This window comes from Dendrobates tinctorius, unplaced genomic scaffold (genome assembly GCF_039654945.1).
Source record: "Dendrobates tinctorius isolate UK_male_01 unplaced genomic scaffold, ASM3965494v1 ptg000126l, whole genome shotgun sequence".
Lineage (NCBI taxonomy): Eukaryota > Metazoa > Chordata > Amphibia > Anura > Dendrobatidae > Dendrobates > Dendrobates tinctorius.
In genome coordinates, this window is record NW_027361794.1 from 7,068,972 (window position 1) to 7,094,563 (window position 25,592).

General features: G+C 41.9%; 1 protein-coding gene and 1 pseudogene across 4 annotated transcripts in view; both read left to right on the top strand.

The window, feature by feature from the left end:
* Nucleotides 1-3,949, top strand: part of LOC141047225 (uncharacterized) — a 358,189-nt pseudogene extending 354,240 nt beyond the window's left edge.
* LOC141047234 (uncharacterized) overlaps nucleotides 1-25,592 on the top strand; it is a 659,661-nt gene that overhangs the window by 332,560 nt on the left and 301,509 nt on the right. The gene's annotated exons all lie outside the window — the stretch shown is intronic.

Here is a 25,592-nt window from a genome sequence, read left to right on the forward strand (position 1 = left end):
TATTATTACATAGAGCTTATATTACCCCGTACGTCCAATCCAGAATGTCTCCTACAAATTCTTATCAATGTGTTAAATGGGGTTTACATAATACTGACATTTTCCATCATATGTGGGGTTGCCCTAAAATTCAAAAGTTATAGCGTGATATCCACTCTGAGTTACAACAATTGAGTGGTTTTGAGTTCCCTCTTACCCCACAATGGGCTATTTTTAATATTCTAGAGGAGACCCCCAAGAGTAATACCAAAGCACACCAAAGTCATGTTAGTGATTTGGTGGGATTATGGTTTAATGTCATGAACATACCGCAATTGTTTGTACCCCTTCTCCTTGTTAAAGTAATAACAGTTTAAAAAAAAGAGTTAATGCATGGATGGTGGATGTGTGTGAATGCAGCAACCAGGATATAAACAATGCAAATGCATATGGTGAATTTTTGTTGCATACCAAATGTACTGGGAATAGGTTTGTTTAATTATCTTACCTGTCTCCTGCCCCATCTAACTGCCATGTATAACTGCAAGGTACTTTGAAAAATGTACATAAATGCACCCCTACATACATGCATCCCCAAGCTATGTCTGAATACATAGTAGGCTAGTTCTTAGATCTGTCACTAGTTTGCCTCATTGGCAATCAACTAACTTAATACAGCAGGAGACAATAAATGGAGAGACAAATAAACCAATTTGCACTCCTACATGGATCATAAACCTCTTTGACAAAGTTACATGACCTTACAGCATTAAGAGACAAGCAGAGTAAGATGAAGAAACTAGATACCATTAGCTATGCTTGCTGACATGGCATAGAAATGACTGGAGACATGCAGGATCTATGCAGTAGTTGAATGAGCTATATACCTGTATGAAAAGAATAGGAAGCAGGAAGCAGATTACTTTAGTTGGACACCACACAATCCCATATTGCTAGACTGGATGGTACTACAGGTCCCAGACAACAAAATCTTATTGGAAGGACAGAGCCTGTGCCACCCAGAGTTTCTGGTTGCAATGTCTCCTGCATCACCAGCAGAATGAATAAGTCGGAGCCTGGTGGCAGAAACGGATGTTGCAGGAGCAGATCACAGAAAAAATGTGACACACCATTTACAGAAGTCCTAATATGACAAAATAGAAAACTAGAGCAGTAGAAAACACAATAAAGTGGCTCAATTTTGGAAATTATAACCCTCAGGGAATTAATCTATAGGAGTAGTGACTATTTTGACTTCACAGACACTTTCTGGAAATTAGCACTTGGTGGATGTTGGAGAGTGAAAATTGCACATTTGCCATTTTATTACCCATCACATAGTGTCCAGATTGTGCTCCAGGAGACACACCATAAATTAAGTGGGTTCTTCTCAATATAGTAAGGCCAAATACATGTATGTTGAATGTGGTTTGGGCATACTGCAAGGCTCAGAAGTCAGGGAAAGATTTGACTTTGGGAGAGCGGATTTTGCTGAATTGGTTTATGGAAATCATGCTGCTTTATAAGAGGCTTTGAGTCACTAATAATGATGAAACCTCTGTTTTTCCTCTGGCAGATGATGTATCTGAGTGGGGCTTGTTTTTTCGTGAGATGAGTAGAAGTTTTTATTATTATTTTCACCTACATTTGGGAGGTAGAATGAACAAACAGTCAAACACCACGCTCTACTGGTTCATGCTCTGAGGTTTTCTATTAGACTGTGAATAGTCATTGTCTTAGTGAATAATTAAACTTTTTTAACATAACTTCCATGTTTACAGATAGTTTAAGTAGAAATGTTAAATATAAATTTCAAGGATTTTATTAAAAAATAATAATTTGGTTTTATTCTTGGCAGATGACTGTACCAGGAGATCAGCGAGACGTCTGACATCTTCAATTTTTAAATCAGATGATCTTGAGATTACACAGGATACAATTGAAGTGGATGACATTACTCCAGATCTACCAATAACATCATCCATTCGCAGCAAAGATCTACCATCTGATCCTTTGAAACAGGTCCTGTCTTCTGATTCATTACCGATCCCTGAGGAAAATCTAAGTCACAAAATAAGCATTAAAAAACAAACTGATAAAGCAAAGAAGCCATTTTCACATTCAGAATATGTAAATAATTTTGCCCTCCAAAAGTCTTTTCTTACATTTCAAAAAAATCACACAACAGAGAATAGATCTTCTTGTTCCAAGTGTGTGAAATGTTTTAACCATAAATCAAATTTTATTAAACATCAGAGAACTCACACAGGTGAGAAGCCATTTTCATGTTCAGAATGTGGAAAATGTTTTAGCCAGAAAGCAAATCTTGATAGCCACCATAAAACTCACACAGGGGAGAAGCCTTTTTCATGTTCAGAATGCGGAAAATGTTTTAAGCAGAAAAGAAATCTTATCACACATCAGAAAACTCACACAGGGGAGAAGCCATTTTCATGTTCAGAATGTGGAAAATGTTTTAAGCAGAAAAGAAATCTTATCACACATCAGAAAACTCACACAGGGGAGAAGCCATTTTCATGTTCAGAATGCGGAAAATGTTTTAAGCAGAAAAGAAATCTTATCACACATCAGAAAACTCACACAGGGGAGAAGCCATTTTCATGTTCAGAATGTGGAAAATGTTTTAGCCAGAAAGCAAATCTTGATAGTCACCATAAAACTCACACAGGTGAGAAGCCATTTTCCTGTTCAGAATGTGGAAAATGTTTTAGCCAGAAATCAAGTCTTATCACACATCAGAAAACCCACACAGGGGAGAAGCCATTTTCCTGTTCAGAATGTGGGAAATGTTTTAACAAGAAAGCAAATCTTGATAGCCACCATAAAACTCACACAGGGGAGAAGCCTTTTTCATGTTTAGAATGTGGAAAATGCTTTACAAATAAATCGGGTCTTATCAAACATCAGAGAAATCATACAGGGAAGAAGCCATTTTCCTGTTCAGAATGTGGAAAATGTTTTAACCAGAAATCAAGTCTTTTCACACATCAGAAAACTCACACAGGGGAGAAGCCATTTTCATGTTCAGAATGTGGAAAATGTTTTAACCAGAAATCAAATCTTATCACACATCAGAAAACTCACACAGGGGAGAAACCATTTTCCTGTTCAGAATGTGGGAAATGTTTTAAGAAGAAAGCAAATCTGGATAGCCACCATAAAACTCACACAGGTGAGAAGCCATTTTCCTGTTCAGAATGTGGAAAATGTTTTAGCCAGAAATCAAGTCTTTTCACACATCAGAAAACCCACACAGGGGAGAAGCCATTTTCCTGTTCAGAATGTGGGAAATGTTTTAACAAGAAAGCAAATCTTGATAGCCACCATAAAACTCACACAGGGGAGAAGCCATTTTCATGTTCAGAATGCGGGAAATGTTTTACAGGTAAATCAGGTCTTACCAAACATCAGAGAACTCACACGGGGAGAAGCCAGTTTCCTGTTTAGAATGTGGGAAATGTTTTCACAGTAAAGCGGGTCTTGATAGCCACCATAGAACCCACACAGAGGAGAAGCCTTTTTCATGTTCAGAATGTGGTAAATGTTTTAGCCAGAAATCAAGTCTTATCACACATCATAAAACCAGCACAGGGTAGAAGCCAGTTTCATGTTCACAATGTGGGAAATGTTTTAACAAGAAAGGACATCTTGATAGCCACCATAGAACCCACACATCAGAGGAGAAGCCTTTTTCATGTTCACAATGTGGAAAATGTTTTGAGGAGAAATCAGCTCTACTTAGCCATCAGAGCAGTCACACAGGGGAGAAGCTTTTTTCATGTTCTTAATGCGGGAAATGTTTTACATGGAAATAAACTCTTAATAAACTTCAGAGAATTCACACGGGAGAAGCCTTTTTCATCTTCACAATGTTGTTTTCATGAAAAATTGTTTCTTCACATTACTCATGTTTAATCTCTTTAAAATAAAAACACCCATGGTCTCCTTCCATGCCAGTGCTTATCAATTGGTGTCGCGATTCGCGTTCCCGCATTTCTTTTTCAAGGGCTCATCTTCGCACTTCAGTGCCATTACTGCCTCAGCTTGGAAAAAGAAGCACTCTTAACCCACATAAAGGAAGACAGCTCAGGCCTGTAAGTCCTGCAATTTCTCCTTTCTTAATGTTGGTCTCACAAGAAAACAGCCCCACAAATCTCCTTGTGTTCTCACCGAAGCCCACATACTGAGCAATGTTTGCTTTAAAAGTAAAAATTAATTTTCCTCCCCTCCTCCCAAGGCACAGGGGATTCTGATATGGGGAACGTCATAATTGATTTGTATTTCATATTGCGTCTCTCCACTACTAAACAAGACATGGAGCAATATACAGCTATGACAAAAAAGAAGAGACCACTGCAAAATTTTTAGTTTGTCTGATTTTTCTCTTTATAGGTATATTTTTGAGTAAAATGTATATTGCTCTTTCATGCTATAAACTACTGACAATATGTCTTCGAATTTACAAGCACTAAATTTTGTATTTAATTTCACAAAATGAGAAATTGTCAAAATAACAAAAAAATGCAGTGCTTGCAGACCTCAAATAATGCTAAGAAAACTATTTCATAATCATTTAGAAACAACAATACTAATGTTTTAACTCAGGAAGAGTTCAGAAATCAATATTTTGTGGAATAACCATGATGTTTAATCACTGCTTTCATGCGTCTTGGCATGCTTTCCACCAGTCTTTCACGCTGCTTTTGGGTGACCTTATGCCACTTCGGGTATAAAAATGTAAGCAATTCTTTGTTTGATGGCTTGTGACTATCCATCTTCCTCTTGATTACATTCCAAAGGTTTTCAATGGAGTTCAGGGCTGGAGATTGGCCTGGCCATGACAGGGATTTGATGTGGTGGTCTTTCATCCACACATTGATTGACCTAGCTGTGGGGCATGGCGCATTGTCCTGCTGGAAAAACCAGTCGTCAGAGTTGGGGAACATTGCCTGAGCAGAAGGAATCAACTGTTTTTCAAGTATAACCTTGCATGTGGATAATCTTGATTCATACGTCCTTCGCAAAGATTAACCTGCCCAATTCCAACCTTGCTGAAGCATCCCCAGATCATCACCGATCCTCCACCAAATTTCACAGTGGGTGCAAGACACTGTGGCTTGTACGCCTCTCCAGGTCTCCGTCTAACCATTAGACAACCAGGTGTTGGGCAAAGCTGAAAATTAGACTCATCAGAAAAGATTACCTTACTCTAGTCCTCTATGGTCCAATACTTATGGTCTTTGGCAAACTTCAGCCTGGCTCTTCTTTGCTTCTCATTGATGAAAGGCTTTTTTCTACCTTTGCATGACTTGAGCCCTGCCTCTAGGAGCCTGTTACGAACTGTTCTGGCCGTTAACTTCACCCCAGCTGCCATTTGCCATTCCTTTTGTAGGTCACGTGATGTCATCCTGCGGTTGCCGAGTGACATTCGAATAAGATGATGGTCATCCCGGTCAGTGGAGAGTCATCTTTACCCTCTGCCGGTCTGTAGATTTGTTGTCCCCAATGTCTGCTGCTTGACCTTGTAGTGGACTGCTGTCTTAGAAATTATAAGAATGGAAGCAACATGATGCTCATTGTATCCCTCTGCTAGTAAACCCAGAATTGAGCACTTATTTTCCTCACTCAATACTTTTCTTTTCAACTCCTTTGGCATGGTTAAAAGTTATTTTTTCATTCCTATTACTTTTGGAATATTACTGTCACTTGTTTTGCCATCCAGCTTGTCCCATTGCAAGAGGACTGTGAACACCACAGCAGGGTATTTTTATACTTTCCTTCGTTAAATAAGATTTGGTTCAGGTGATCTACTAATCAGAAGCACATTAAGTAGAATGAGGTGTACTCTGGCTGGAATTCAACTGACACTGGAATGGAATGGCTGTCAGACATGTAGAGAAGCTGAGTTTTATAAAACTGTGCAGTTGTCTCTTAATTTTTGCCAGAGCTGTATACAAAGGCTGTAGACCACATACAAAACTGAAATCTGTTCCCTCACTTATAGCCTGTCACAGCTTACTGACAAGGTACAGAGATTAGAGGATGATGATGTACATGTTCTGGACCATCTAAATGGTCATAACCAAACACTGGATCTTCACAGCCAGCAAATAAACAGTCTGTATAATATGGTTGATGACAAAGAAAATCACAATAATATCTGGATAAGGGGTATACCTGAAAGCATCAATACACAAGCGATAATGCAAACACTGCTCACGTTATTCAATAATATCCTTGGTGATCCTATTGATAAGGAGCTGTAGATCGATAGGTCGCACCGCACACTAGACAATCATGGCTCAGATTCTGAAAGTCCAATAGACATTATCTGTCACACATTTTTCAATGTAAATGATCCCATTATGAGGAAAACAAGAGAGTTGGGTCTTTTTGATTTCATTGTAAAATGCATAAAATTGCTCACAGATCCTTTCTGAATGACACTTTCTAAAAGAAAGGTATTGAAACCACTACTTAATACCCTCCGGGAAAATGGCCTGATGTACTCCTGGGGCTACACATTCCAGCTGTACATTTTCAAAGATCCAAGTGACATGAGGACATTCTGTGATGCCCTGGACATTCTCAGAATCCATATATCTGACTGGCCACCTGCTCCACCATTGCCACAAAGAATTCCAACACATTGCAGAAGACTTTCAATAAATGAGAAACTTGATGGTGATGAACCCAGATGGGAAAGGAACCTGCCAATCATATGAGCTCCTGAAATGAAACTTGTCTTTCCTGATGAGAAAGACAATTTGCAGATGTTTGGTTGTTTCTTTAAGAATATAATTACGTATAGTTTAATAGAGTTTTATGTTCCTCTCTCTCACTATATAGAATATCTCAGTTCATATAAGGTCTTAGTACAACATATAAGTTGAGCTCACGTTACATTACTGTAATATTTGGCTGTATTACTTTACTCGCTATATATTCCATGGTTCTCCCTAATAGGATCCCTAGGACTGAAAGTTTGACTTACGCCTGTAAAGACAACCCCAGTTATGGACTTACATTGGGATCTGCTTGTTTCGCAGTTTCCTTGTGTTCGATATATCCATAATCTATTCCTCTTAGACGCTGAGATGTAGATATTACTATCTAACTTCTGTACTTCCTCCTTGCTCTTAATCTTTCTATCCTTTTTTACTTTCCCCCTCCCTTTTCTTCCATATACTGTATATACTCGTGTATAAGCCGATCCATGTATAAGCCGACCCCCCTAATTTTGCCACAGAAAACTGAGAAAACTTATTGGCTCGCGTATAAGCCTAGGGTGGAAAATGCAGCAGCTACTGGTAAATTTCAAAAATAAAAATAGATACCAATAAAAGTAAACTTAATTGAGACATCAGTAGGTTAAATATTTTTGAATATCCATATTGAATCAGGAGCCCCATATAATGCTCCATACAGTTCATGATGGGCCTCATAAGATGCTCCATACAAAATACACCCCATATAATACTGCACAAAGATTAATGCCCCCATAAGATGCTCCATAGAATAATATACCCCATATAATGCTCCATAAAGGTTAGGGCCCCATAAAATGCTCCATATATTATGCCCCATAAAATGCTCCATAGATTATGCCCCCATAAGATGCTCCATAGATTATGCCTCCATAAGATGCTCCATATATTATTCCCCCATATGCTGCTCCATAGAATATGCCCCAATATGCTGCCTCATAGAATATGCCCCATATGCTGCTCCATAGACTATGCCCCTATATGCTGCCCCATAGAATATGCCCATATGAGATGCTCCATATATTATGCCCCCATATGCCGCTCCATAGAATATAGCCCCATATACTGCCCAATAGAATATGCCCCCATATGCTGCTCCATAGAATATGCCCCCATATGCTGGCCCCATAGAATATGCTCCATAGACTATGCCCCATATGCTGCTCCATAGACTGTGCCCCCATATGCTGCCCCATAGAATATGCCCCCATATGCTGCTCCATAGAATATACCCCCATATGCTGCCCCATAGAATATGTCCACATATTCTCCATAGAATATGCCCCCATAAGATGCTTCATAGATTATTCCCCCATAAGATGCTCCATAGATTATGCCCCCATAACATGCTCCATAGATTATGCCCCAATAAGATGCTCCATAGACTATGGCCCCATATGCTGCTCCATAGACTATGCCCCCATATGCTGCCCCAGAGAATATGCTGCCCCATAGAATATGCCCCATATGCTGCTCCATAGAATATGCCCTCATATGCTGCCACATAGAATATGCCCCCATATGATGCTCCATATATTATGCCCCCATATGCTGCTGCAAAAAAAAAAAAATGAAAATGCCATACTCGCCTCTCCTGCTCAGGACCCGGCACCTGAGATATTCACCTGTCGCCCAGTCCATCGCTGCTCACTGCTGTCTGCCACGTCGTCTGTCAGTGACGTTCAGGCAGCAGAGGGTATGGCACGCACTAACTGTCACCGCGCCCTCTGCTGGCTAAACGTCACAGACAGAGGGCACAGCAGACAGCGGTGAGCAGCAGCGATGGACCGGGGGACAGGTGAATATCGCCCTACTTTCCCCCTTCTGGCACGCTCTCTGCAGCCCCATTTCTCCACGGTCTCCCTTCCGCGGTCACGTGATACTGCTCATTGCACTCATGAATATGCGCATATTCATGAGTTTAATGAGCGGTACCACGTGACCGCCGAAGGCAGGAAGAGAGACCGTGGAGAAGCGGGGGGCTACAGAAACCGTGCAAGAGGGGGCAAGTATGATCCATGACACCCCAGCTCCCCCGCCGACCTCCAGGTATATGACTCGTGTATAAGCCGAAAGGGGGACTTTCAGCCCCAAAAGATTGGCTGAAAATCTCGGCTTATGCACGAGTATGTCGTAGCTGCTTTTTGTTCTGACCAAGCGTCAGATATGCCAGATCACCAGTGAGGCCGGATTAGGAGTTTTCACCCTTAATTTACAAGCGCTTGGAGACAGAGACTCAACACACACGAGCCGTCGTCAAATCACTTTATCTGACGTAATGAAATGCAAGGCAATCTTTTATACCATTTACAACAATATGTATTTCGATGGAGCTCATGCGGCCTCCACCATCACCTTCAGGGTTACAACATGTTTACAATGTACCCAGAACATGTTGTTACTGACTATTGAGAACAAATATGATAACAAGTAAAGTCTCCTTGAAAACAGAGACTAATAGTCTACATAAGAATAATTCTAGCAATAATAGGCAAAAGGCAATTGAAGTCTTAAAGGCAATTAAAGGGATATAAAAGCAAACCATTAACTCTTCTATATCAAGTATATACGGTAATATGGCACAACAGCAAACTTGCTTTTTTTTTTTTAAACTCTCTTGAAAGATTCCACAAATTAATACAACAAGCATATAACATTCCAGTATAGAATTTGGATCAGCCATATAATCACCATCCACGGTAGATATGAAAGCATACTTTCAATAATAGAATAAACAAGCAAAACAAATAACGTATAACATTTCTATAAAGCATTGCATCATCAAACTGACAGGTTCTTTGTCAGAGTTTGAGTCTGTATTTATTCAAATTAAAATAGACTTTTATTCCCAAGAGCCCACGTAGCATCACCTTCATACATTGAAGAAGATATACTTCAGGGGTTATATCGCGAAATTAATGAGGTTATAACACTAGGGGCCAGATGTGTTAAGGGTGAGTCACACCATCTTTCCCAAATCCTGTGAAATTTCTGGGGGCATCCTCTATGCCTACAGTCATGGCCAAAAGTATTGACACCCCTGCAATTCTGTCAGATAATACTCAGTTTCTTCCTGAAAATGATTGCAAACACAAATTCTTTGGTATTATTATCTTCATTTAATTTGTCTTAAATGAAAAAACACAAAAAGAATTGTCCTAAAGCCAAATTGGATATAATTCCACACCAAACATAACAAAGAGGGTGGACAAAAGTATTGGCACTGTTTGAAAAATCATGTGATGCTTCTCTAATTTGTGTAATTAACAGCACCTATAACTTACCTGTGGCACCTAACAGGTGTTGGCGATAACTAAATCACACTTGCTGCCAGCTGACATGGATTAAAGTTGACTCAACCTCTGTCTTGTGTCCTTGTGTGTACCACATTGAGCATGGAGAAAAGAAAGAAGACCAAAGAACTGTCTGAGGACTTGAGAAACCAAATTGTGAGGAAGCATGAGCAATCTCAAGGCTACAAGTCTATCTCCAAAGACCTGAATGTTCCTGTGTTTACCGTGCGCAGTGTCATCAAGAAGTTTAAAGCCCATGGCACTGTGGCTAACCTCCCTAGATGTGGCCGGAAAAGAAAAATTGACAAGAGATTTCAACGCAAGATTGTGCGGATGTTGGATAAAGAACCTCGACTAACATCCAAACAAGTTCAAGCTGCCCTGCAGTCCGAGGGTACAACGGTGTCAACCCGTACTATCCGTCGGCATCTGAATGAAAAGGGACTGTATGGTAGGAGACCCAGGAAGACTCCACTTCTTACCCCGAGACATAAAAAAGCCAGGCTGGAGTTTGCCAAAACTTACCTGAAAAAGCCTAAAACATTTTGGAAGAATGTTCTTTGGTCAGATGAGACAAAAGTAGAGCGTTTAGGGCAAAAGCGTCAACATAGAGTTTACAGGAGAAAAAAGAGGCATTCAAAGAAAAGTACATGGTCCCTACAGTCAAACATGGCGGAGATTCCCTGATGTTTTGGGGTTGCTTTGCTGCCTCTGGCACTGGACTGCTTGACCGTGTGCATGGCATTATGAAGTCAGAAGACTACCAACAAATTTTGCAGCATAATTTAGGGCCCAGTGTGAGAAAGCTGGGTCTACCTCAGAGGTCATGGGTCTTCCAGCAGGACAATAACCCAAAACACACTTCAAAAAGCACTAGAAAATGGTTTGAGAGAAAGCACTGGAGACTTCTAAGGTGGCCAGCAATGAGTCCAGACCTGAATCCCATAGAACACCTGCGGAGAGATCTAAAAATGGCAGTTTGGAGAAGGCACCCTTCAAATATCAGGGACCTGGAGTAGTTTGCCAAAGAAGAATGGTCTAAAATTCCAGCAGAGCATTGTAAGAAACTCATTGATGGTTACCGGAAGCAGTCGGTCGCAGTTATTTTGGCTAAAGGTTGTGCAACCAAGTATTAGGCTGAGGGTGCCAATACTTTTGTCCGGCCCATTTTTGGAGTTTTGTGTGAAATGATCAATGTTTTGCTTCTTGCTTCATTCTCTTTTGCGTTTTTTCATTTAAGACAAATTAAATGAAGATAATAATACCAAAGAATTTGTGTTTGCAATCATTTTCAGGAAGAAACTGAATATTATCTGACAGAATTGCAGGGGTGTCAATACTTTTGGCCATGACTGTATATAGCATATTTTCATATGGAATCGTGTCGTTCACTAACTTCTTCCACTGCCGAATTGAAGGAGACTCCCCCCCCCCACCCCCATCCATCTCAATGCTATCGCCTTTCTGGCCATGAAGAGAACTTCCCGGAGGAATATTCGATCATAATGAGTCCACATTTCCTCATCCACTACACCCAGAATACATAACTCTGGGCAACATTCAATCGGTATTCCAATTATCCTCTCCAAAGTAGCTATTACATCATTCCAATATCTTCTCATAATTCTACAGTTCCAAATGAGATGCCAGAAATCCGCACCGACTTCCCCACATCTATGACATTCATCAGTTGTCCTTCTGCCAAATTGATATAGCCTACTTGGGGTTAAATAGGATTGATGAAGTTTATAATTGGATTAACTTTTTATTTGCAGCTGGAGATACCACCGTATGTGCCTCCATTGCATCACTCCACTGATCATCTGTAATGGAGGGGATTAAATGCCTCCATTTACCCTCTACAGCTAGCTGAGTGGATGCAATTCTGGAATTTTACAGGAAAGTATATAGGGAGGATGTCATACCTGTGGGTCATTGAGTTGATAAGACTCCTATCAGCAGAAATTTAGATATTCGCATTCTAGGAAACGGGAATTGATACTGTATGGTGTGTCTCAGCTGCAGATGTCTATAAAAGTCCCTATGGGGAATCCCAAACCTCACAAGAAATTGTTCAAATGATAATAAAGTTTGATTTTCAAAAATCTGATTGAGTGACACTATTCCACTTTGCTTCCAGAAATTTGGATCCTGCAAATTCTGAAGGGGCGGAAATTCAGGATTATCCCATATTCGAATCTCCCCCACTAGATCAGTAAACTGTACAGTATGCTTACTTTCTCGCAAAACCTGTATTGCTAAATTATGTGCAAACAGCAAGCCCTGGGATGGTCTATGTGAACCCTCCAATATTGCCCATGGCATGTGTCCTTACAGAAAGTGTATGAGATGAGATTCTGCGTTATTGAGTCTATCTTGAATTAGCCAGCACTTTAGGTAACGTACATTTGACCATCTAGATAATATAAAAAGAGGTCGGGCACTGCGTATCCACCTTGTTTTTTAGGTCTCTGTAGGGAGCTAATACTTAATTTAGGTCTGGATGAGCCCCATATAAACATTCCATCAAGCTATGCAGTTTCCTAAAGAAACCCTTAGGGACCCAAATTGATGTATGTTCTAGCATATATAAACACTTTGGGAGAATTATTTTAATTAGTCCAATCCTACCCGCTACAGATAGGGGAAGTCGGGACCATATTCCAAACTTCTTCCTCATCATATCTTCCAGGGTTTATATATTGTCCCTAAGGTCTCCAATCGGGTTTTGATTGATTATGACACCCAAATATTTAAATTTGGATAATCCTTGTAGACCAGATAGTGTATCTACTGTTATATTATCAAACAGCATAACTACAGATTTACTCCAATTAATTTTGAGGCCCGACAATTCTCCAAAATTATTAATAAGATCAATCGCTCTGGGAAGGGACCGTCCAACCTCCCCCAGAAAAAGCACCAGGTCATCAGCATACAATCCCACCTTGTCCACCGTGGAATTTATGTTAATTCCCTCAACCAGAAGATCTTGTCTAATTCTAAGTGCAATTGGCTCTATCGCAAAAGCATAGAGCATTGGGGATAGTGGGCTTCCCTGGCTAGATCAAAATATTCCGACAAGATGCCATTCACCAGTATACAGTATTAGCTCTCAGCATACGATAAAGTAGTGCCTATTTGTGTCAGAACTTGCACTCTTCTAATATTAGAGGAGGTGGATCTTCCCGGATTGGTCCTCATGTATAATACTCAATATTACTGTTTTGAGTCTATTGGCTATTAGTTTTGTAAGAATTTTATAGTCAGAGTTAAGTAAGGATATTGGACGATAAGAACCACACTCCTCAGCAGGCTTGTCAGGTTTTGGAATGACCACCATATTAGCATCATAAAAGGACTGAGGAAGCAAGTGCTTTTCAAGCGCCTCAGAAAGAGTTTGCATCAGAATTGGCCCAATTTGATCTAGGTATCTTTTATATAATTCTATAGGCATACCATCAGGTCCCAGAGTTTTCCCATTAGAGAGAGACATGACTGCCTCCTGAATTTCCTCCAGAGTGATCTCCCTGTCCAGGAACGCCTGCTCTTCATGAGAAAGTCTAGGAAATTCTATCTGGCCTAAGTACTTGTCAATTTCTTCTGCAGTATGGTTCAGTTGGGAGGTATACAACTCCCTAAAATGTTCTTCAAATCTGTTTGCAATTTGGTCAAATCTGAGCAGCGGAACTCCCTCCCTTGTATTAATCAACAATATAGATGGGGACATTTGATTTTGTTGGACTATGTATGCTAAGAATTGACTTGATTGGTTACCAACTTGAAGTAAGTTTGCTTGGTGAAAAAATCGTGGACTTAACACATCCCCTCAAATATGCTTTAAGTGTATCCCACATTACCAATTTATCAGGGAAATCATAAAGTTATAAAAACATCTAGTTGGTCTGTTATTCTATCTTGTTCCCCAATGAGGGATAACCAAAATGGGTGTATACGAAATCACTTCGGTCTCTCAGAGCCACCTAAATGAAAGCACATCACCAATGGAGCGTGGTCTGATACTGCCCTAGGAAGTGATGGGTTTGTGATTTGATGTTTATCTCTCAATGGGAGATCGATATGCTGGAAGGTTGCCAGATTTTGGTCTGAGGCCTACTCGAGTAGCGGAGAACAAACACACACAGAGACAGGGTATGTATCTGCAGGATGTTCCCCCATTTCCTGATTTAATTAGGTAGCTTATATGCTCATTTGAGTAGGCGGTAACATTACATCATCACATTTCATTGGACAATTGATCATTCAACAGTAAGCATAAATGGTTTCAACCAATCATATTCATATTCGTTAACCAATCAGATTGTACTCGGCTGTTAATTATTAGTATTTGTGTAGACGTGCTGAAAGCTTTAATAGGTCTTGGGTAAATTACACAAGACCCCAATATTATTCTCATTAATCTATCCTCATGACAGTTATAGCTCCATTAGCCTCATTAACCTGTCTTACTAAGTATTCATGGCCCCAGTATCTACCTAACATGTGGACGTGTAGTTTCAATGTCCAACTGGGTGCAGTAAGCAGTTTATCCATCATGTACAATTTCTTATGAAGAATAAGGTTATAGGTGAGACAGCATTTTCATATACAGAGTATGCATGTAAGACCCCAGAAATACATTGATATTAAAAGGACATATAGAATTCCCTGTCAGTCCCCCCTTTTGAGAACAGATATGACTCTACCATTCACATATAGGTACATTCAAAGGCCTAATGCCAGTGTCGGACTTCCTAACCCTTCTTCTGCCGAATTCCCCATAGGGAAAGGGAGATCATATCTAATTCTCAACCTCAAACCATTTGCTCATAATCATCATTATAAGGTTTCAATGTAATGTACATAGTTTTAGTAATAGACGCATCAATCAATCTTTGAAGTAGTCCTCTGATACATGGTATGCAGCAGCATCCACAGGTCACAAGTACTGCTGCTACTACTGCCAGAGAGATGAGGAGGCTGGACACAAGATGACTCCATCTACCGAACCAGGATTCCAACCAGTCCATGAAGGGATTGTTGATACCCGAATTTTCTGCCAATTCTTCGGACAGGGATGTAAGACCCTCCAACGCCTTGGTGATACTCCCATCTGGAGTTGGGCCTAATTGTTCAGCTATCCCTTTTACTGCATCCCTTGTGTAATTTATAAACCTTTGCTGATTATAATAAATATAATTTATCCAATCCACATTTTTATTAATTGTCACCCACCAAAAGAAAATTGATTCAAAACCTGCTGCTATCTGGTTCCTGGCCTTGTACTCATCAGGTACCCCTCTGGGTACCCCTATATTGTCTATATAAACTCTAGGATCAAAGGACCCAGCAGGTACTGATCTTCTATTTCTGTGTAGGGTTTCAACATTCATTCCACCTCCTTTAATCTCTTCTGATGAAATTATTTTAAATGGCATGAGCACTTGAACTAGAGCACAGCTGCCAACCCAACCTGGTGGCAACCTAGGCCTTAATTTCATATCTCCACATAACCACCATATGTCACTCCTTGCTATAGTTTGGTTTTGAAACCAACTGGCTTTAAAGCCTCCTGTATCTGTATTTATTGGGATGGTGTTGTGACAAAACTCTGAAGTTAGATTTCCTACCCATCTCCCTGGTCCTGTTCTCAGGAAGCAAGTGTAGTCACCTGGATATGCATAAACTCTAGGTGGTACCTGATCAATTTTTGCTATTGGATACCGGACTGATAGAGATTGACACAGAACATTATCACTAGGGTCATATGTGGCATTGTACAAAGCTAGAATACACTGTAAGTCTACTTGATCCTGTTCTGAATATCTGAGGGGAATAGTCCCTAAATGGGGCCTAGCGGTTGCACATGCAATACAATCAGTTTTGTTATTTTGCTCTGTAGTATACTTCATCCATAGCAACCATTCATTCCTCTCTGTGTAGCCTGTTTCTACGGCTAATTTCTCCTCATAGCCTAATTCCCCAATTCCATCAACATCCAACATTTCTCCTAACCTTTGGGGTTTGTCCTCCTCTTGTTCCTTGTCCTGTGCAGGAACAGCTTTTAACCAAAATGTTCCCTGCTGAACCTGTCTGCCTGGGGTATACAGTCCCAATACATAGAGACCTTCATCTCCAAGAGAGGGTTCATCCAGTGTTATAAGGAGAGGATTGCAAGAGAATCTCCAGTCCAAAACCTCTGGATCACAACCCCATTTTGGAATGGGTACAGCAATATTCATCCTCTTGAGGAGAGGCTTTCCTGATGAACTAACACGAGTCATGGCTTCCTCTGGCTTATACCCCCATGAAGTTCCCGTGTTCCAAGCTGCATCTGACCAAGAATTACAGTTCTCATTTCCAGGTCTAGTTACACAGATATATACCACCGCCCCTTCAACTCCTGTTAGATATTTATAATTGGGGTTGCTGCTCTTCTACCCAAATTTAAGATTCCATTGACACTTCACTATCTGACACAAGTCCACCCTAAATGTAGCTGTTGCTGCCTTGGTGTCAAACCACAAGGTTACTGATGTGCTATTCTGAAGTGTCTCGTCCATTTGTCCTTCTTGCAGTAAAGCTGCCAACATCATCAGGGACAGGACCCATATTCTTCCACTCCAGGACCTCATAGTAGCTTGTGTAGACCGGTCTTCCGTTTAACTCTACGGATATGGCTTAGCGGGGACCATCAACCAGTGGCTCCAGTGGTCTTCGTGTCTTTTGGTCAGCAACCAATGTCTGGATTAACTAAAATAGAATCAAAAACTTATTTATACACAAATGGGAGTCCCTTTTGGACTCCGGACCTGCTGCAGTGGTTGTCAAATAGTTACAACATCTATGTGGACAAAAGAGTACCTCAGTTGTGGTAGCTTCTGACATCAGGAAGGCTTCCAGTCCCCTGAAAAGAGATCAACACACACGAGCACATACTTCATACATCTTACCTTGGGCAGCCTGTATGAAGTCAATCTGCAGTCATTGAAACGGATAGGAGGGCCCAGGCGCACGTGTATGTCTATGGCATCTTTCTAGTCTATCTGTGTTGTGCGCATATAATCTTTGTTAATGTAAAGCTAAACAGGTGGACCCAGCATCTTTCTTCAGAGCACATAGTTTTTGTCTTCACTCACGTGCGTTGAGTCATGAGCCATCACATGGTGCAAGGATTTTGGCAAACATACCCACTGTCCCACCATCCACGGTTCTGAGCTCCAGCTTCCGACCAGACTTCAGTCTCTTCCCCGGTTGGTGACCGAGTCAGAGCCTGTAAGATACTTAAGTCTAACTGGCTATCTTTAATGCTCACCATGACCAGTGGAGGCGCCTCAGGGGTCTCCCAGTACCTTGGTCTTCTGGCTGATTCCCAGCCACTTTGTTTGCTTCGTGCTCCACCGGTTCCTTCTCATATGTACGACCTTACTTCCACTATGGCAACCTCTTCCAGGGCCTGTTGGTGTAAGAAAAGACCTTTCCTCCCCATATGGGGCTGCAGTTGTGGGTTCACCTGAAAACAATGACTTGTATATGTGGTGTCTTGCTTACTTTAAAGCCCCCTAAACGCCTCAATGAGTGCCGTCAACTCCACCTCCCCTGTAGAGTTATGAGGGAGGAGTGGTTCTGCTTTCTACTATCTCATGCTGTGTGATCGCCATACAACCAGGTTCTTGGACCTTCCGGAAAGAAAAACTCAAAATCCAGATTAATGAGAGATACCTTTATGGATTAAAAATATTTAAAAATAGCTGACTCTCCTCTCTTCTCCCCCCCTTTGGAAATCACCATATTAATACCGAATAGGGGGCAGAGTGGTGGATTTCCATTACACATATAACGGGATTTCCTCTTTTTTTTTTTTTTCCTTTCTTTCTAACACATACTAAAAGCATTCCTTATCTTTACTACCTGACAATTGCCTTCCATGGACATCTAACACTGCTTCAAGTCAAAGGCAACGTTGTACCTTGAACCATCTGCCTCTCCTTTTTCTTATCAACATGCATTCTAAAAAAACTTGACATTGAGAAAAACTAGCTGTACACCTTCTACAAATACGTATTATGCTATAATGTGAACCCAGTGAGCAAGGCTGCAAGCTGCGCTGCGACCAGGTACGTCTCTGGCTCCCCATTATTTAATGGACATCTGACAAGATTGTAATTTTCTATGTCACTTAATGAAATTCCGTCGACCCAGGGAGTTGCAGGAATACCATGCACATTGAGCCTAAAAACTTTATACTCTGGAAATCTGTCTGACAGAAATCCAAAACCAGTGAGCTGTTGGATATACCCTCCTGGTATAATTTTGACAATTCTCCAACCTTCAGGAGATATAATCAACATTAATCCAAATGTGCAATTAGGGCACGACATTTTCTCATGGAATATCTGGCACACACACACACAAGGCAAGCAATACAACCCACAGTTTAAACCACTCAACAGGTGCCTCCTCGATTCCTGACACGGAACCGTCTATTGTGGAAAACTTGTCCGTCTGGGCTTTGCAATATAAACTGTTCACCAAGCCTCAGGTCTCGTAACGTGTGACCTTTCAACGCATTACTTAAAGGGATATGCGTGTTTAATGCTAACAGCACCCACCAATCATCTCCTCGCTGTACGTAATGGAATTTCTTCACATTCGTACCTGGGACTGTCCCAGCAAATATCCATCTGCCATACCAGACATGATTTGCATCAGATTTTCTTTTGAAAATCGCAGTCTCCAGACAGAACCTACAGTGAGCTCTCATTCACACAGAATTTCACACATGAGATCATGCGCTTCCACTTATCAGCAGAGAGTCTCAAAGGTCATTCACATTCCTTCACACAGATTCAGTAAACTGTTAACTCCTTAAGCTTATTACCTCCTGGTGCTCCTGCTAAAAATCCTACCTATGTTTTCTGGTTGATACTTGACCGTATTGGGGCTAAGAATTCTCCTGGCTTGTCCTGAAGTAAAATGCCTATGGCTTGCAGACCCGTACTGACTGCACTTTGCTAACTCAATGTACAGGCCGCACCTAGACCGTATCTCTCTATCTGCCTCTTTCTCTGGTTGCTATTCACTTATTCTCTTAATATACGCTGTTACTGTGTGCCCACATCTCAACAAGTCTACTTCATTATCACTCCCGCTAGCAATATCTATGCCGACTGCACTGCGCTAATTCGATACATAGACTGCGTGCCGTTGTTATAAGAGGTCCCCGCTCACTGTTTGAACTTGCGTGTCCTAAACTGAAACTGATCAGTTGATAGGCATCAAACCCATGGGAACCTTGATAAGAAGGTTAACTATTTAGTGGTCTGGCCAGACCTCGTGACCCACCTGGTCACCTAACACTAAATCTCTACGTACTCAGTATGAGATGGCACTTCTCTACAGTTATAATAAACCTATATATACCAGAGAGCAAATCCAATCGACTATAGGCAGACTAATATGACCCAAATTTTCTTATTAGCCCAGTAAAAATCTTTTCCCTCAGCTAAACCTGCTGAGCCTTGTATACTCAGAGATCTTATTTATCAACCAGAAGACTAAAGCTATCATTAGTATGCAGGCTAATGTAATCCCTACTACCTCAAAGTTCTTTAGCACCATTAGAGGGCAGTTTGTGCGTATCAGACAGAATAGAAGGTGGATAGACCTATCCTGTCTGTAACCGGCGTTTTAACACCGTAATAGTACCTCTAGCACTCTCCAAGAGGACGTACGCAGCCTTCTTTATGCGTATGCCGCCAGAGACGTGTCCTCACATGAATCCTGGCAAGCCAGTTACCATGGAGAGACGCTCCCAAGGGGCAAAAACACAGTAAAGAATTCCTAGTACCCTCAAGGTTGGTTCAATCATTCATGCGCAATCATACGTAGCAGCTTTTAGGTTTCTCCCTCCAGCATACGTATTATGTATCGCAAGGATATTCTACGGTTCTTAGCGCTGGTATTTAAGAAGACGGACTATACTGTACCCCAAGAGCCAGTTCAGAACATGTAGCAGAGGGGAGACACAGAATTTGTAAGAATCAATGGCTCTTACCTTCACGGGTGATTTTGATCTGTGTGTCCTCTAGGCCTTCAGTCTGCGGGTGCCGGATTTCAGGATACTGGGGTCTTCTGTTGTAACCAGCCCGCCCAATGGGACGCCACTGATGGGTTTGTGATTTGATGTTTATCTCTCAATGGGAGATCGATATGCTGGAAGGTTGCCAGATTTTGGTCTGAGGCCTACTCGAGTAGCGGAGAACAAACACACAGAGACAGGGTATGTATCTGCAGGATGTTCCCCCATTTCCTGATTTAATTAGGTAGCTTATATGCTCATTTGAGTAGGCGGTAACATTACATCATCACATTTCATTGGACAATTGATCATTCAACAGTAAGCATAAATGGTTTCAATCAATCATATTCATATTCGTTAACCAATCAGATTGTACTCGGCTGTTAATTATTAGTATTTGTGTAGACGTGCTGAAAGCTTTAATAGGTCTTGGGTAAATTACACAAGACCCCAATATTATTCTCATTAATCTATCCTCATGACAGTTATAGCTCCATTAGCCTCATTAACCTGCCTTACTAAGTATTCATGGCCCCAGTATCTACCTAACATGTGGACGTGTAGTTTCAATGTCCAACTGGGTGCAGTAAGCAGTTTATCCATCATGTACAATTTCTTATGAAGAATAAGGTTATAGGTGAGACAGCATTTTCATATACAGAGTATGCATGTAAGACCCCAGAAATACATTGATATTAAAAGGACATATAGAATTCCCTGTCAGAAGGCACTCAATCTCACGTAAATCTGACAGTGCAGTTTTATTCCCAAATGCGTGATCAATTCTGGACAGACAGAGAACAGCCGGCGTGTAGCAGGAGAATTTGCAAACTTGCTCTTTGAATGTCAGAGGACTTAATGTTCCCGAGAAAAGAGCTGAAGTGTTTGATCAGATGCATAAACTACACGTACATTTTCTCTTTCTTCAGGAGACCCACTTTAGGGGCGATCATATACCTCAGTTACTAACAGACATTATTCATCTTGGCACCACAGTACAAATGCTGTTTCAAAGTCTAAGGTGCTGAGTATAGGCCGACACAAATCACTGCCGCATACTATATTAGAAACACTGTCTGACACGGAGGGGAGGTATGTGTTTGATAAGATTTCTATCTACTCCAAAATAAATGTTGTCTTTGGCAAACTTCTATCTCCCTAAAAGTCACCAAATTAAGGCATGCCATCGATACTTAAACAATATAAAATATTTTGCAGAGGGCATAATCATCATTGGAGGGGACTTTAGTTGTGTCTTGGGTTCTTCTTTAGACGCTTCCCTGGGCCGGAGTCACCACTATAAATCACAAGCAAAAGCTTTTGCTAAATTGCTCCAGTCTCTCCAACTGGTCGATATATGGAGGATGCTACATCCAGACATAAAGGATTATACGTATTATTCTCCTATACACAATACACATAGCCGTATAGACCTTTCCTTATTTAGCCATCACTTGCTTACATGGCAGCCTACATCTCAGATAGGAACTGCTATATGGTCAGATCATGCTCCTGTATATTGTAATCTGATTATACCGGACTCAACCAAGGCTTCAGGTGTTGGATCCTAAATAATAATCTGCTAAAAGACTCACTCTGTGTCTCAGACCTTCGTGATACTATAGACTCCTTGTAAAAAAAATTTTTTTATATATCCATAAGAATCATATCAAGAAGCGAAAACCACAAATCAAAGGACATGGATCAAGGGACATATAGTAAATGCCACGGTTATTTTCACACAAAAAAATGGTAAAATATATACATATATGTTCTAATATGACCTACAATAATAGTAAGTATGCCAAAATTTCTGAAAAATAAGAGGTCATAATTGTATATACCAAACCGGGCCCCACAAGAAATGTTAACAATACTGTTATAAAATTATTATAAAGTGCTAAGTGCATAAATAGGGTTAACCTTCTGCAAAAAAGAAGAAAAAAACTTGCAAAAAAATCCCATGTATATAAAACTAATGATACATCACACACAAAGTTGAAATCCCTGTGAGGTGATTCCAAAAGCGAGCCTAAAGTACAATAGTACACACAATGCGCTCTAAATAATCATATGTGTGCATGGTAATATATTAAGAAAAGGGACAAAAAAATGCAGCAAACTGCAATGGTGGTAAGAAATCCCTGTGAGGTGATTTCACAAACACGCCTAAAGTGCAATAGTACATGTAATGCACTCTGAGACAATTTACTGTGAAAATGCAGAGACAGACAAATGCAGCAACTGCAATAGCAAAAAAGGTTGTATACCTGATATGTAGCATAATGACTGTCCCACCAGAGCCGTGTCCTCACCCCGACAGCGCCGTTTCGCTTAATGCTTCCTCAATGGGGGCGTAACTACCTGGTTTTTCATGGTCCCTTATATATGAGATCCTGGGTGGTTGTAGCAGTTCATTGGTGGACAGTAATCGACGCTTCTACACTGCTAACACCTCCGCCCAAAGGTAAAAAAATGACTTCTGGTTCAGCGCAAGAGAACCAAATGCGCAGGACCGGAAGTCAAGGTAAACTGAGCGCATAGAAGCGCACATCCATTCAATGAAGTGTGATGTGAAAATGGTGGCAATTGTGTGAACAAAGTCGAATATTGTAACACTAAAAAAAGCCATAGAATGTAATGTGTATCTATAATATAACCATGGGAGCATCACTCTATCTGAAGCCTTTATAGACTGCGCAAGCGCGACGCGCCTGTGCAATGTGGCTCCAGACAGAATGAGGCAACAGCGGTGAGAAGTGTGTATGTCACCAGAGATGGTGGTACCGTTCACACTGCATACCGCAATTTCCGACGCCATACTTGCATACTTACCTGACCGGGAGGAGTGTTGCCGTGGCTCCTCTCTTTGGCCGGAGAACAGGGCCGGAGTGCATGTGAGTATCGCGCATGCGCATAGTGCTATCTGGCACCATTTTACTGAAGACACATATGCAGTGTGTCTTCCGCAATATGGCGCCGGACCGTGCGGTGTGGACTTGCACGTACTCCGGCGCCGCCCTCCTCCCCTGGCCTGCAGCAGAATGTGACAGCGCTGGAACACAGGGAAGAAAGGTGAGTATAATTTTTTTGTATGTGTGCTGTTTAATAGGGGTGAGGGGGACCATACATACCAGGAAAGGGGGGCGAGGGGACCGTGCATACCAGGATAGTGGGAGTGAAGGGGAGCATGCATACCAGGATAGGGGGGGTGAGGGGGACCATGCATACGAGGATTGAGGGGGCCATACATACCAGGATTGGGAGATGAGGGGTACCATGCATACCAGGATAGGGGGCGAGAGGACCATGCATACCAGGATAGGGGGGGTGAGGGGGACCATGCATACCAGGATTGGGGGGTGAGGGGGCCATGCATACCAGGATTGGGAGATGAGGGGTACCATGCATACCAGGATAGGGGGCGAGAGGACCATGCATACCAGGATAGGGGGGGTGAGGGGGACCATGCATACCAGGATTGGGAGATGAGGGGTACCATGCATACCAGGATTGGAGGGCGAGGGGAACATGCATACCAGGATTGGGGGGCCAGGGGACCATATTATCAACAAAAATTACCCTAAAAAGATCCTTTATTGATTAAAAAACCACAATGGTTATACACCAAACAAACGTGACAAAAACAATAACAAAAACATGTGTTCAACCAAACCCCTAAAGGGAATACCTAGAAATCCCTGGTGAATCACCTAAGCTTACACCTGCCTGGCTGCGGAGGTTGGTATCCTAGGGGGGAACATTGTGGCGCCCCCCGCTCAACGATGGCTATCCCTAAGGGCCCTGATACACCCTGCAACCAATAGGGAGACCCTCTACCCGATGTCTCAAGGGACCCCTCACACTAGACATAGATATTCCTGCTCTAAACTTAATTGATGTCAAATGGCGATACATCAGCCTTTATACAGAAACATCTCTTTTTTAAGTCAAAATAACAGCATCACCAATCAAACAATGATATCACTGGGCAAAATTCTCTAGCACCACATAGACAGATAGTATTGCGCAAGTGCGGTGCTGCTATTCCACACAACCTAGTGTCCAGCCAAAAATAAATAAATACCAGATATATGTCACAGAATTGCAATAGCGATACTCATCTGTGTCACCCGCCACCTGTCATATGGAAATTAGCGCCTCAACGCGTTTCGCCTGCTTTGGCTCATCAGGAGGCCTGATGTCAAGATATGATGTGTCCCAAAATAGGTGCAGTAGCTTTCTGTATAAAGGCTGATGTATCGCCATTTGACATCAATTAAGTTGTTCAGTCAATCTATGAGCCCTCCTTTATCTGTTTATTGTGCACTGCAACTTTCACACGGTTATCAGTGACCTATATTATCTGTATCATTTGTAGGGCCTCGTATTATACTTGGTCACCAAATTTTGCCACCGTATGCCAATTGTGTTCTATTGTTTTTAACTTTTAAGGGATCTAGGACCCTCTTTAGAGCAGGAATATCTATGTCTAGTGTGAGGGGTCCCTTGAGACATCGGGTAGAGGGTCTCCCTATTGGCTGCAGGGTACATCAGGGCCCCTAGGGATAGCCATCGTTGAGCGGGGGCGCCACAACGTTCCCCCCTAGGGTGCCAACCTCCGCGGCCAGGCAGGTGTAAGCTTAGGTGATACACCATGGATTTCTAAGTATTCCCTTTAGGGGTTTGGTTGAACACATGTTTTTGTTATTGTTTTTGTCAAGGTTGTTTGGTGTATAACCATTGTGGTTTTATCAATAAAGGATCTTTTTAGGGTAATTTTTCATGAAAATATCTTAAGGCCCTTGTTTATTATTATAATTTGAGTTTGGGCCAGGGGACCATGCATACCAGGATTGGGGGGTGAGGGGACCATGCATACAAGGATTGGGGTGAGGGGACCAAGCATTCCAGGATAGGGGGTGAGGGGACCATACATACCAGGATAGGGGGGTGAGGGGACCATGCATACCAGGATAGGGGCGTGAGGGGACCATGCATACCAGGATTGGGGGTGAGGGCACCATGCATACCAGAATTGGGGGGTGAGGGCACCATGCATACCAGGATAGGTGGGTTCAGGAACCATGCATACCAGGATGGGGGGGTGAGGGGACCATGCATACCAGGATAGGGGGGGTGAGAGGACCATGCATATCAGGATTGGGGGGTGAGGGGACCATACATACCAGGATAGGGGGGTAAGGGGACCATGCATACCAGGATAGGGGGGTGAGGGGACCATGCATACCAGGACTGGGGGGTGAGGGGACCATGCATACCAGGATTGGGGGGGTGAGGGCATAATGCATACCAGTATTGGGGGGGTGAGGGGACCAAGCATTCCAGGATAGGGGGTGAGGGAACCATAATACCAGGATAGGGGGGTGAGGGGACCATGCATACCAGGATAGGGGGGTGAGGGGACCATGCATACCAGGATTGGGGGGT